This window comes from Nicotiana sylvestris, chromosome 3, assembly GCF_000393655.2.
Source record: "Nicotiana sylvestris chromosome 3, ASM39365v2, whole genome shotgun sequence".
In the NCBI taxonomy this organism is placed as follows: domain Eukaryota; kingdom Viridiplantae; phylum Streptophyta; class Magnoliopsida; order Solanales; family Solanaceae; genus Nicotiana; species Nicotiana sylvestris.
Window position 1 is genome coordinate 217,918,996 of NC_091059.1, and position 11,713 is coordinate 217,930,708.

General features: G+C 35.2%; 1 long non-coding RNA gene across 1 annotated transcript; it reads left to right on the forward strand.

Annotated features, from left to right (window-relative positions):
• Positions 1-8,886: 8,886 nt before the first annotated feature.
• LOC104247038 (uncharacterized) lies at positions 8,887-11,498 on the forward strand. The gene is made up of 2 exons (XR_011406362.1): positions 8,887-9,027; positions 11,109-11,498. It is a non-coding gene; the product is annotated as an uncharacterized lncRNA (long non-coding RNA).
• The last annotated feature ends 215 nt before the right edge of the window (positions 11,499-11,713 follow it).

Genomic DNA, 11,713 nt, shown 5'->3' on the forward strand with positions numbered 1-11,713 from the left:
CTTTGTATTCTTAGTGGAAAAAACTTGATTAAGAATTTCCTTGCTAGATCATCCCAATTGTGGATTTAGTTCGCGGGCTCCTTTGGTAACCATTCTTTAGCTTTCCCCATCAGTGAAAAAGAAAACAATGTCAGCCCGACATAGTACTTGGAAATGTTCGAATAATTGTAAGTGTCTGTAATTTCCAGAAAGTTCTGAATGTGCCTCTGCGGGTCTTTATGAGATAGACTCATATATTGCCCTATGGATTGAATCAGTTGTACCATGTACTGTTTGAGTTCAAAGTGACCTGTGATATCAGGCTTCACAATCGGCTGAGTCATTGTCACGACCTAGATTTCCCACCCTCGGGAGTCGTGATGGCATCTACTAGTGAAAGTTAGGCAAGCCAACCAACTGAACTATTTACCTTGTTTCCATTTTTAATCCGATAACAGTTAAGAGCCAACAATTAGATAATAACATAATGGAATAAGCGGAAGGCTGCATTGTAAAGTTTTAATAATACTGCTAATACCAATCCATAACAAATCTACCCAAGACTGGTGTCACAACTTCACAGACTGTCTAGGAGTACTACAAATAAAGGTCTGAAATAAATAAATACAACACTGTCTCTAGTAAATACATGAAATAAATAGGAATAGTAGATAGAAGGAGACGCCAAGGCCTACGAACGCCTGCAGGACTACCTCGGGTCGCTTGATGAACAAGAAACAATAATCTCACTGCGGTCCGAAGTCTACAGCACTGGGATCTGCACAAAAGAGTGCAGAGTATAGTATCAGCACAACCGATCCCATGTACTGGTAAGTGCCTAGCCTAACCTTGGCAAAGTAGTGACGAGGCTAGGACCAGAATACCAAATAAACCTGTGCAGTCAAATCATATACAACGGAAGTAAAAGCAGATAATTACAACTAAAGTTGGGCGGGGGAAACATGCTGCGGGGAGTAACAGATAACAACATAATAACAGTAGAGAAATGTAAGAAATGCCATAAATCAATTACCAGCAAAAGATAAGGAAATAAGAAAAACAAGTACACATGTAATACCATTGCAGGCGTGCAACCCTCTCCCATTTCATATATTACCGTTGCAGGCGTGCAACCTGCTTCCATTTCATGTGTTACTGTTGCAGGCATGCAACCCGCTCCCATTTCATGAATTACCGTTGCAGACGTGCAACCCGCTGTCATTTTATTTATCAACACCAATCATAAAAGAATTCCGGCGAGGGAACAATAGTATAACAACAACATCCCGGCAAGGGAACAATAATATAATAACAATATCCCGTCAAGGGAGCAATAATATTACAACAACATCCCTGCACGGGAATAATAATATCACAACAACATCCCAGCAAAGGAACAATAATATCATAACAATATTCCGGCAAGGGAACAATAATATAATTCTCATATGAAGCACGAATAAAGCACAACGGAGTTATAAAAATTACAATACAAGACTCACGAGCATGCTTGACACTGACGTATAGATACTCGTCACCATGCCTATACGTCGTACTCCACAGTTAACACGTAGCAAAAAGACACAACTCTTAATCCATCAAGCTAAGGTTAGACCAAACACTTACCTCGATTCCACGAACACAATTCAAGCCTCAACTATCATTTTACCTCTTGATTCCACCACCAATTCGCTCGTAACTAGCCACAAGTTACGTAACTATATCAATAAATGCTAAATGAATCAATTCCAATGCATGAAAATAGGTTTTCTAAAGTTTTTTCCAAAAAGTCAAAAATTTCCCCCGGGCCTACATGGTCAAAATCCGAGGTTCGAACCAAAACCCGATTATCCATTCCCTCCCGAACCCAAATATACAATTTGTTTTGAAATCGGACCTCAAATCGAGGTCCAAATCCCCAAAATTTGAAAAGCTTAGGTTCTACCCAAAACACCCAATTTTCCCCATGAAAACCTTTGATTTTGAGTTGAAATCATGACAAAAGATGTTAAAGATTAATGAAAACAAGTTAGAAATGACTTACAATCGATTTGGAAGAGTACTTGTCTTTGAAAAATCGCCCAAGAGTGTTTTGGTTTTGACAGGGTTTGAAAAATGAAAGATTTTCGGGTAAGTTATGAATTTGTAGGTCGCAGATGTCGCAATTGCGACCAAGGTTCAGTACCTGCTACACTCGCATTTGCGACCACTGTTCGCAATTGCGAACTCGCATTTGCGACGGGGGAGTCGCATTTGCGACCAATGGGGATTTCTGGGCCTCTTCGCATTTGCGAAGAAATGATCGCATTTACAATCAGCCTTGCCCAGGCCTTCTCTCGCATTGGCGATGGATTATTCGCATTTGCGAGCCAGACTTCGCAAATGCGAAGCCTGCAGACCTTCAACATACCAGCTAAAAACATGCAACTTCCTAAGTCTAAATTTCACTCCGAGGCCTATCCAAAACTTACCCGAGCCCTCAGGACTCCAAACCAAACATGTACACTAACCCAAAAATAACATACGGACTTGCTCGTCCAATCAAATCATGAAAATAACATGTAAAACTATGAATTAAACCTCAAAACTAATCATTTTCATTAGGAACACTTAAAGTTCATAACTCTTCAACCGGAGGTCCAAATCACGTCAAATAAACTCCATTTTTCACCAAATTTCACAGTTATCATTAAAAATACTTTAACACGTTTGTACCAGACTCCGAAACCAAAATACGGGCCCGATACCAATGGTTTCAAACATTAATTCTTTTCTTTATTTAATAAATAATTCAGTAAAATAATTTCTTTAAAAAATTAATTTCTAAGGCTTGGGACCTCAGAATTCATTTCCGGGCATATGCCCAAGTCTTATATTTTACTGCGACCTCCCGGGATCGTCGGAACACAGATCTGGATCCATTTGCTCAAAATGTTGATCAAAGTCAACCATAATCAAATTTTAACTCTAGAAATTTCTATTTCTTATATTTTCACATAAAAGATTCCGGATATACGTCTGGATCACGCACACAAATCGAGCTAAGGTAAAAAGGAGGTTTTAAGGTCTCGAAATGCTGAATTTGTTTCTAAAACAAGTGATGACCTTTCGGGTCATCACAGATATATCTCTTGGGATGAAAGAAAAATATAGAGGAAACTAAAGGTGTTTTAATAGATTAATGAAACTAATTGATTATAAGCACCACATAAAATGTTCTTTAATACCCTGTGAAAAAATCACATCCAGTCAGCTTATACTCCAAAAATTACAAAAACCAAAAACAACCCCTACCCTATCACACTTGGAGAAGAACCATTAAGTTTTTCTATGCACAAGAGAACAATAAATGGCCAAATAAAAAATCTCATATCTTGGTATGTAATAATCAACAAACCAGGAACTCCCCAGTCCAATTTTTGGGGCATTTTTTCTTAAAAATCCATTCAATATTATCATCTATGATTTGAGCGTTTACCTGTTACAGATTGTTGAATAGCTTTTTTATAATCTATGATTTTTCTTCTTATTGCTTGGATTCTTCAACAAAGCATACAAAAATCGAATGTACAATTGCAAAATTTCAGAAACAAGTTTGATCTTGAAAGTGGAAGTCATATTATCTCTATATAACTCCATCAGCAACTACGGAAATTGTAAAATTGAGACCTAGAAATTAAAGAAATCGAGAAAGAAAAAAAAGGGCAACTTGATTCGCTTCACATTAATTTTTTAAAACCTAGGGTTTGAAAAAACCCCTAATTTTCAAAGTACTTTGGGGGAAATCAAAAACGAAAAAAGAGAGGGTGAGAGGGAGAGAGGGAGAGAGAGAGAGAGAGAGAGAGAGAGAGAGAGAGAGAGAGAGAGAGAGAGGCGGAGGGAGGGAGGGGTCGAATTACCTGGGAATGAAGTGAAGTGAGAAGCGACTGGAGTGGAAGATACAGAGGGAAAAATACGATGTGAATAGAATGAGGGAAAACTTAGGGTTATGTGAATAATAATAAAACTTTCCCAATACTACCCTGGAAAATCTTTGTGTGAATTTTTTTTCATAATTATAAGAAAAAATTAAAAATATCCGTTTACATTGAGTCTATGGGAATATATAAAAACTTTTTTTATTTATTGTTTAAGTTCCCACTGTCTTCACTATGAAATTTTTTCATTTTTATATAATTATTTTTTTAATGACTTTTCCCACATAATCAGAGGGAACTAAATCCCGCACATTTTTACGCCAAATCATTCCCACGGATATTAAATGGCAAATGTTATTATTTTTCTAGGAAAAGAAATTTTAATTTTCCCATTGTATTTCGGTGGGAATTGCCACTGAAAATTTTTCTGTGGGAAATTTTCGTGGGAAAATGATGTGTGTCTAGTAGTGATACACATGTGCACCAATATCTAGTATATTATGTTAAAACTTTTCATATTGCAGTAAAATGGTGGCTATTTTTCAATGATTTTAAAACGCTCACTAATTTTTTAAGAACCAGTCCTAAAACTGACTAGCCCGTGCTATTTTACCTTTTTCTTTTGTTGGTTTAATCATTAGGTAACTAAACTAAGTCAAATGTGAGTAGTGTACGTCTATTAAAAGGATAAAATATTCCCTACTTAAAAGGCTTTTCATATCTCCACGAGCTAATACAAAAATCTTTGACTAAGGATCGATAAATCCCAGAAACATTTGCACAAATAAGCTTTTTTTTTCTTTAACTTATGTCTCTCGATAGGAAGGTTTGGAGGTTGAGAATTAGAGTTATGGATTGATAGGTAATCGAGAGTCTCTTCTAATCATACTAATAGTATCAGTACTAGTCTTGTATTCTCCTATTTCGAGTTTCTTGTTGTTAGACGATGTGGCATTATTGATTGTAGTTTTCGCACTTCTCTTGTAACTTCGTATTCCTAATTTCTTTGCCATTACATGATGTGCTATTTGTTTCTGTTATCTTATTTCTTTGCCATTGTCACTGCTTATTTATTGTGTCATTTTCAATGTTCTTGAGCCGAGGGTCTATCGGAAATAATTTCTCTTCCTTAGAACCCACGTGTAGGATTGTACTTGATTTATTGTCGTTGTATATCTCTTGTCTCTGAGCTGAGGGTCTCCCGGAAATAACTTCTTTATTCCTCCGGTATAGGGGTAAGGTATGCGTATACTCTATCCTCTCCATATCCCACTGATGAGATTCTACTGGTTTTTTTTTTTGTTGTTGTTGTTGTTGTTGTTGTTGTTGTTGTTGTTGTTGTTGTTGTTGTTGTTGTTGTTGTTGTTGTTGTTGTTGTTGTTGTTGTTGTTGTTGTATGTCTCTCGTAACCTCATTAACCGAGTCTCCAATAAACCAATTTTATTTTATTCAACTACTTTGTGATGATGAAATTTATTCCATTGAGCTAACAGTTAGCTACTCGCTCCGGTCCATAATAAGTGACCAGTTTACCTTTTTATTTTGGTCTAAAATAAGTGTCCATTTACATAATCAAGAAGTAATTAATTTTATTTTTTTTAAAATTGCCCTTATTAACATATTCCAATGTGTCAAGGTAACAATTAATTAAGGTTAATTTAGTGAATACATCTTTTTTTCTCTAAGAGTTCGTCTTTCCTTAAAGGGTGTGCCAAAGGTAAAATAGTCACTTATTGTGGACCGAAGAGAGCATAATTTAGGAGTATTATCACTTTTAACCCACGTCAGAAACTATTTACATTTGGTAGCCGGAAAATTTTATAAAATTTGTATAATTTTTATATATATAATATATAATTTTTTTTATATTTTTTGACTATTATTTTTTACAACGGTTATACAATGTCATTTTTCGCATTTCAATAAACGCCATACCATGCAAATGATGCGATCCTAAGCAACCACTACACCTTTCGGTGGTTACACACTTGTTTTCTATTGTACGTAGTTATTTACAAACATTAACTAATCATTGCATGTTTGTTTGGTATATACTTCCTCCGTTCACTTTTACTTGACATGTATATTAAAAGTTGATTTTTATTTTTACTTATCACTTTACGCATATCAAGAGAAGACAATTTTTTTCTCCTGTTATACCCACTGTATTTATTACGCATTTTAAATCAGTTTCTCAAATCCAATAAAATATGTATCAATTAATATAGGTATTATGGTAAATTATGCACTTCATTTATTATTTCTTAAAGGCGTGAAAATTCAAAACGTGTCAAGTAAAAGTGAACAAGGAGTAAAAATGGTTTAGGTGAGAAGAAGGTATGGGAAGGAGGAGTGAAAGGGACCTCGAGAGTAAATACTTACCCACACCGGGTGTTTATACCAAATTATATTAACTCACTATGATTAATTAATTTAATTAGATGAGAATGCATATAATTTAACATGGTTAAATGATTGAAGTCTATGTGAAAGACACATGTCATGTATCTATTGATTTGGTGCAAATACTCGATGCGGGTAAATTTTTACGGAACCTCGAGACGAGACCTATTAATAAATGAGTGTTTGTAGCGTCAAAATCTCATTTTCACAACTAATGTAACTTGTGTATAGCGTGTGGACCACAACTTTGGCCATAGATTTTGGTGATTCCAAAATTTGGTGTAATATTTGAAGATTATTGCGATAAGTACTTGTTTACTTTTTCGTTTTGGAGATAAACTAGATACATCACACCAAACTTTGTAATTTCTTATCTTCCAATTTTTTTTAAAGTACATAATCAATGATAGTTGTGAAATTGTATTAAGGTAGGCTGATTACATCACATCTCTTTGGAGTGTAATCCTTCTTCGGACTCTAAATGTGGTATGTTTTGTGCAACAAACTACTATTTTTTATATGATAGATGACAATGAAGTAAATCTAAAGGAAAAAAAAGAGAGAAAAAGATAGCAATGGAATATTACTTTTTTTTTTGGGGGGGGGGGGGAGGAGGGGTTCTCAAAGGAGAAAATATGGTAACGGAATACATAGGTTTTTCTTGGGAGAAATTTAAAAATAGCCAGATTTACAAGTGGTCATTCAAAAATAGTCATAGTTTCAAAAGTCATCGAAATTCAGCCATTTTTCATGTAAAGATAAATTTGAACGAAAACACTGTTCAAAATCTGAAAAATACTCTAGTATATTATACTGGAGTTCCAGCAAAGTATATCGGTCCAACAAAATATGCTGAAAGTTCATACACAGGTGCACCGAACTCCAGTATATTATGCTGGACCAGTCTCTGTTGCAGCAAAATAGTGGCTATTTTTGAATGACCAGTCCGAAAACTGGCTACCCCGTACTATTTTAATGTTGTTCTCCTTTGTCCCAAGAAGATCCAATTAGGGATGGCAATCGAGCGGGGCGGGGCGGGTTTGAAAAAACCCACAAAAAATTTAACCCGCCCCGCCCTACCCCATATAGTTATTTTTTTTAGTTTTCAACCCTCCTTGCCCCACTTAATTTTTTTCTTTTTTCTTTAATTTTTTTCTAGAACAAACTAGTTTGACATTTTATTATTTTATAAAAATGGAGAGTTTAATAAAATCACATAAACATAAAACTGAGAGAGTATTACGCTGATCTTTCAAAATAAATGGGTTATTATCATTTTCTATTATTAATACGATATCTTAACTTATGTAATATCATTTTGGTGAGACTTATGCAAATTGGTTAATTATAAATCAAAATAATATTCGTGCTAGTGAAGAATAATGTGAAATTGTAGTTGTAATGATTGCTTTGTTTCAAAAAAGATAAAATTCAAAGTTGCCCCGCATTAAACCCGCAACCCGCTCTGCTTTAAAAAATTTAAAAATTATTTTAACCAGCCATGCCTCGTATCCGTCCCGCCTCGTTGCCATCCCTAGATCCAATCCACAACAACAAAAAGGAGAGGGGTATGTAGCAAAATACAAAAGGTTGGTTTGTATCATTGTATGTATGTATGTATGATATAATATCAGGACAAATTGTAAGAAATTTCGTGTTTGGAACAATTGAATATGTGGACTATAACTGAAATAGTTACGGCATCAGAAATGGTTAATAGCAAAGGCATTAGAAGATTAAAATAGAAAGGTCATTGAGCTTTTATAACAAGTGAATATGAGGACTGCAGACATTTCATCTCTAGTTTTAATTCAACAACTTAAATTATAAGATTAAAATAGAAAGGTCGTTGTCTCGTTGAGCTTGCAAATGTCAAACTGCCAGACAACATTCGGCCTATAGTACAAGTTGGAGTTATTTTTCTAGCTTATTATCACAAAAGATCTGCACCATTCTCTCATAAAATAAAAATAAAAATAAAAAAGAGAGGAGAGAATGATAGTATTAGAAAAATAGTCAGTGTTTGAAAATTCTTTGAAAGTAGTCACCTTTAATATGAAAATTCGAACTTAAACCAGTAAAAAAATTCAGGATATTGTGTTGATTTTTGAAATCCTTGATAGTGTCATTGATTCCGAACTCTAAAAGTGAAACTCGTTCACCCTTTTAAGTTCGAAATCAATAACACTGTCATGAATTAAAAAATATGGCTATTTTTCAAAGATTTTTGAATCTAGCAAAAAAAAAAAGAGAAGAAGACTATTCAATTACAAGGTCGAGAAATGGCTAGTTTTTTAACTTTTCCGAACAAAAAGGCCCAAAATGGGATGTATTATATTAAGAAGAATTAACATAAATAGCCGCTCACCCAACCATTTGAATTAAAAATAGCATGTGGATATATAATATATGTATAATTTATGTATTAAATGGGTATAACTATGTATAGTTAATATATAATCTATGTATATGACTGGAAATAGTAAACAATAAATATAACCGGCTATTTACGTAAAGATTCCATGTAGCCCCAATAGAATGAGGAACAAAGCCCATAAATACGGCCCATCTCCAATCTCCACCATTTCAGATTCCGTCCATAGCTCCGTTGATTCCAATTTCGACCTTTTCATATTCTTTGCTTTCTCCGGTACGCCTGCAGGTTCCTCAATAAAGGCTCTGAAACCCTAGATCTCCGTCATCGACCAGAATTCACAATTTTTCGAAGGTTTGATTCCCTAATTCTATCATGCTTTATATTCTTTCTTATTTTGGGAAAATTTAGCTGATTTTGGTTTAGATATTATGGAAATCTACGTGTGCTTTGATATGGTATTCTTATATATTCTCACAGTATGCTCAATTTGGAATCAAGTGGTAGTTATCGTGAATATGAAGTGATCCAATAGTGAAAAATTGTTGCTTGATTTGGTTTCTATAAAAAATGTAGTAATTCAGCTGGTAAACCAGCTGACCATGCTTGTCAATAATTATAATGCAGCTTATTCTACCCTATGAGAAGGGGAGTCTCGGCGTAACTGGTAAAGTTGCTGCCATGAGGTCACGGGTTCAAGTCGTGAAAATAACCTCTTGCAGATATGCAGGGTAAGACTGCATACAATAGACCCTTGTGGTCCGGCCTTTCCCCGAACCCCGCGCGTAGCGGGAGCTTAGTGCACCGAGCTGCCCTTTTTATTTCTACTCTATGATTCCTTGGAGGCAACAATTTTGGTCTAATATATTGCACATGTTATATATACATACACATATCAGTTTGATATTCTGATGGATACCATGTATATGTGAACATTACGATAGATATATGTATATCTGATTGGAGTTCTTTCTTTATAAATGATAATGTGCTTTAAACATTTTACATCAAATATAAGATGCTTGAGGGGTGCTAGTGTGCTACCTACTCGAGCTGCACTAAATTTTACTCATTTGGAATCAAGTAAATTTTGTATTAAGGAAAGTAAATTTTGCTCATTTGGCGTGATGCGGTTGCACTATGTACAGCAAAAACAATCTGTGTTACAATACTATTCATATATTCAAAAACTAAGGGAGTTGATACAATTCGGGAAGAACCTCTATGTTATTTATTAAATCTACTTTACGCCAAATACCTAAATGATTTAAATGTTTGGCTCTCACTGAGGTGATACTGCCGTCGAACAAACCTGCAATTCCTTTCTTTCCTGAATAGACCAGATTATAACAGCAGGGTACGTTGATCCAAACTATCTTGAGTTTCTTCTTTGTCTTCACTAAATAAAAGTTGTTAGCTACTTCCGTCAAAGTACCTGCCACAACCTATTTATCCCCCTAATGCTTAGTTATATATTCCAGATCTCTCTACCACTATACTGTATGTTTGTTGCTTATTTATGTAGTCCTTTGCTCTGGGTATTTAATTTATGATGTTATGGCCCGAAAAATGGGTCCTCGTTTTCGACTAATTTGTATTTGGGCTCATTTTTATCCTTCTCCTTCATGGACTTAGGGCTGTGAATGCTTCGAATGAATTCTGCAAAGACGGTTTTTGTTCAGTAGCAACACTAATTAACTTTTCATCATTAAAATACGTTAGAATGCTGACAATGAGGTCCTTGTTTTCGACTAATTTGTATTTGGGCTCATTTTTATCCTTCTCCTTCATGGACTTGGGGGCTGTGACTTATGCTTCGAATGAATTCTGCAAAGACGGTTTTTGTTCAGTAGCAACACTAATTAACTTTTCATCATTAAAATACATTACAATGCTGACAATGAGGTCTGTTCAAATCTTAGCGGAGACAAGAAAACACTAGGTGATTTCTTTCCATCTGCCAAGTCTTGTTGGCTGAGTTATCTGGTACGTTCGTTGGGGTATCAAATCCGAATGAACAAAAATGTTGAATTGAATTGTACCAGTCTCTACTGGAGGTTATTCAGAGGAATAGTTGAGGTGCGCACAAATTGGCCCGAACGCCACTGTCGTGGAAAAAAAAGAAAAACAAATTTCTCTGTATCTGTTTCACTCTTTTTAGGGCCACTTTGTTTCCGATAATACCAATTTCTCTGCTTGCGCAATTTGTTATGTGAAAAGTTATTAGTAACTGCTTCCATTGATCTTCTAGTGTTTAATAGCTGTGTATTTACGCAATTGCTTTATTTATTTACATTTTATTAACCTTCTAAGTTGCATTGTTGGGTAATTCTGAACACAATTTAGCTGATTTAGAAAGATTTTACAAATAAGTGAGATATGAGAACAGATTCTTGTGAAAGAAGATACTGATATAATATTACAACATAATTCAGGCCATGGGCTTGTGGACATTGCTCGAGGGCTGCTTACTTCTTGCAAATGCACTTGCGATATTGAACGAAGATCGTTTCCTTGCTCCAAGAGGATGGAGCTTCCAGGAATATTCAGGGGTCAGAAGAAATTCATTCAAGGGCCAGCTACTTGGTCTTATTTATGCAACTCAATATCTGAGAGTTCTTCTCATACTCCTTAACACACTTTGTATTGTTGTAAAGTTTGTATCTGGATGATGATTCTTGCGTGAGGTATGCTTGTTTAACTTTGTTGCTACATTTTGAGATTGATGTGTGTATTTGGACCATTATTTCTGAGAGTCCATTCAAGGGCCAGCTACTTGGTCTTACTTATGCAACTCAATATCCGAGTGTTCTTCTTATACTCAACACACTCTCTATTGTTGTCAAGTTTGTATCCAGGTTATGAATTATGGGTGAGGTATGCCTGTTTAACTTGGTTGCTACATGTCAAGATTGAGTTGTATTTGGAAAATAATTTCTGGTTACAAATTAACAAAAGGATCGGTTGACAAGCATTCTGGGGAGTAATTAGAAATTGCTTTTCAACCCTCTAGGATTTACAGTGGGTGATATCCGGAGGC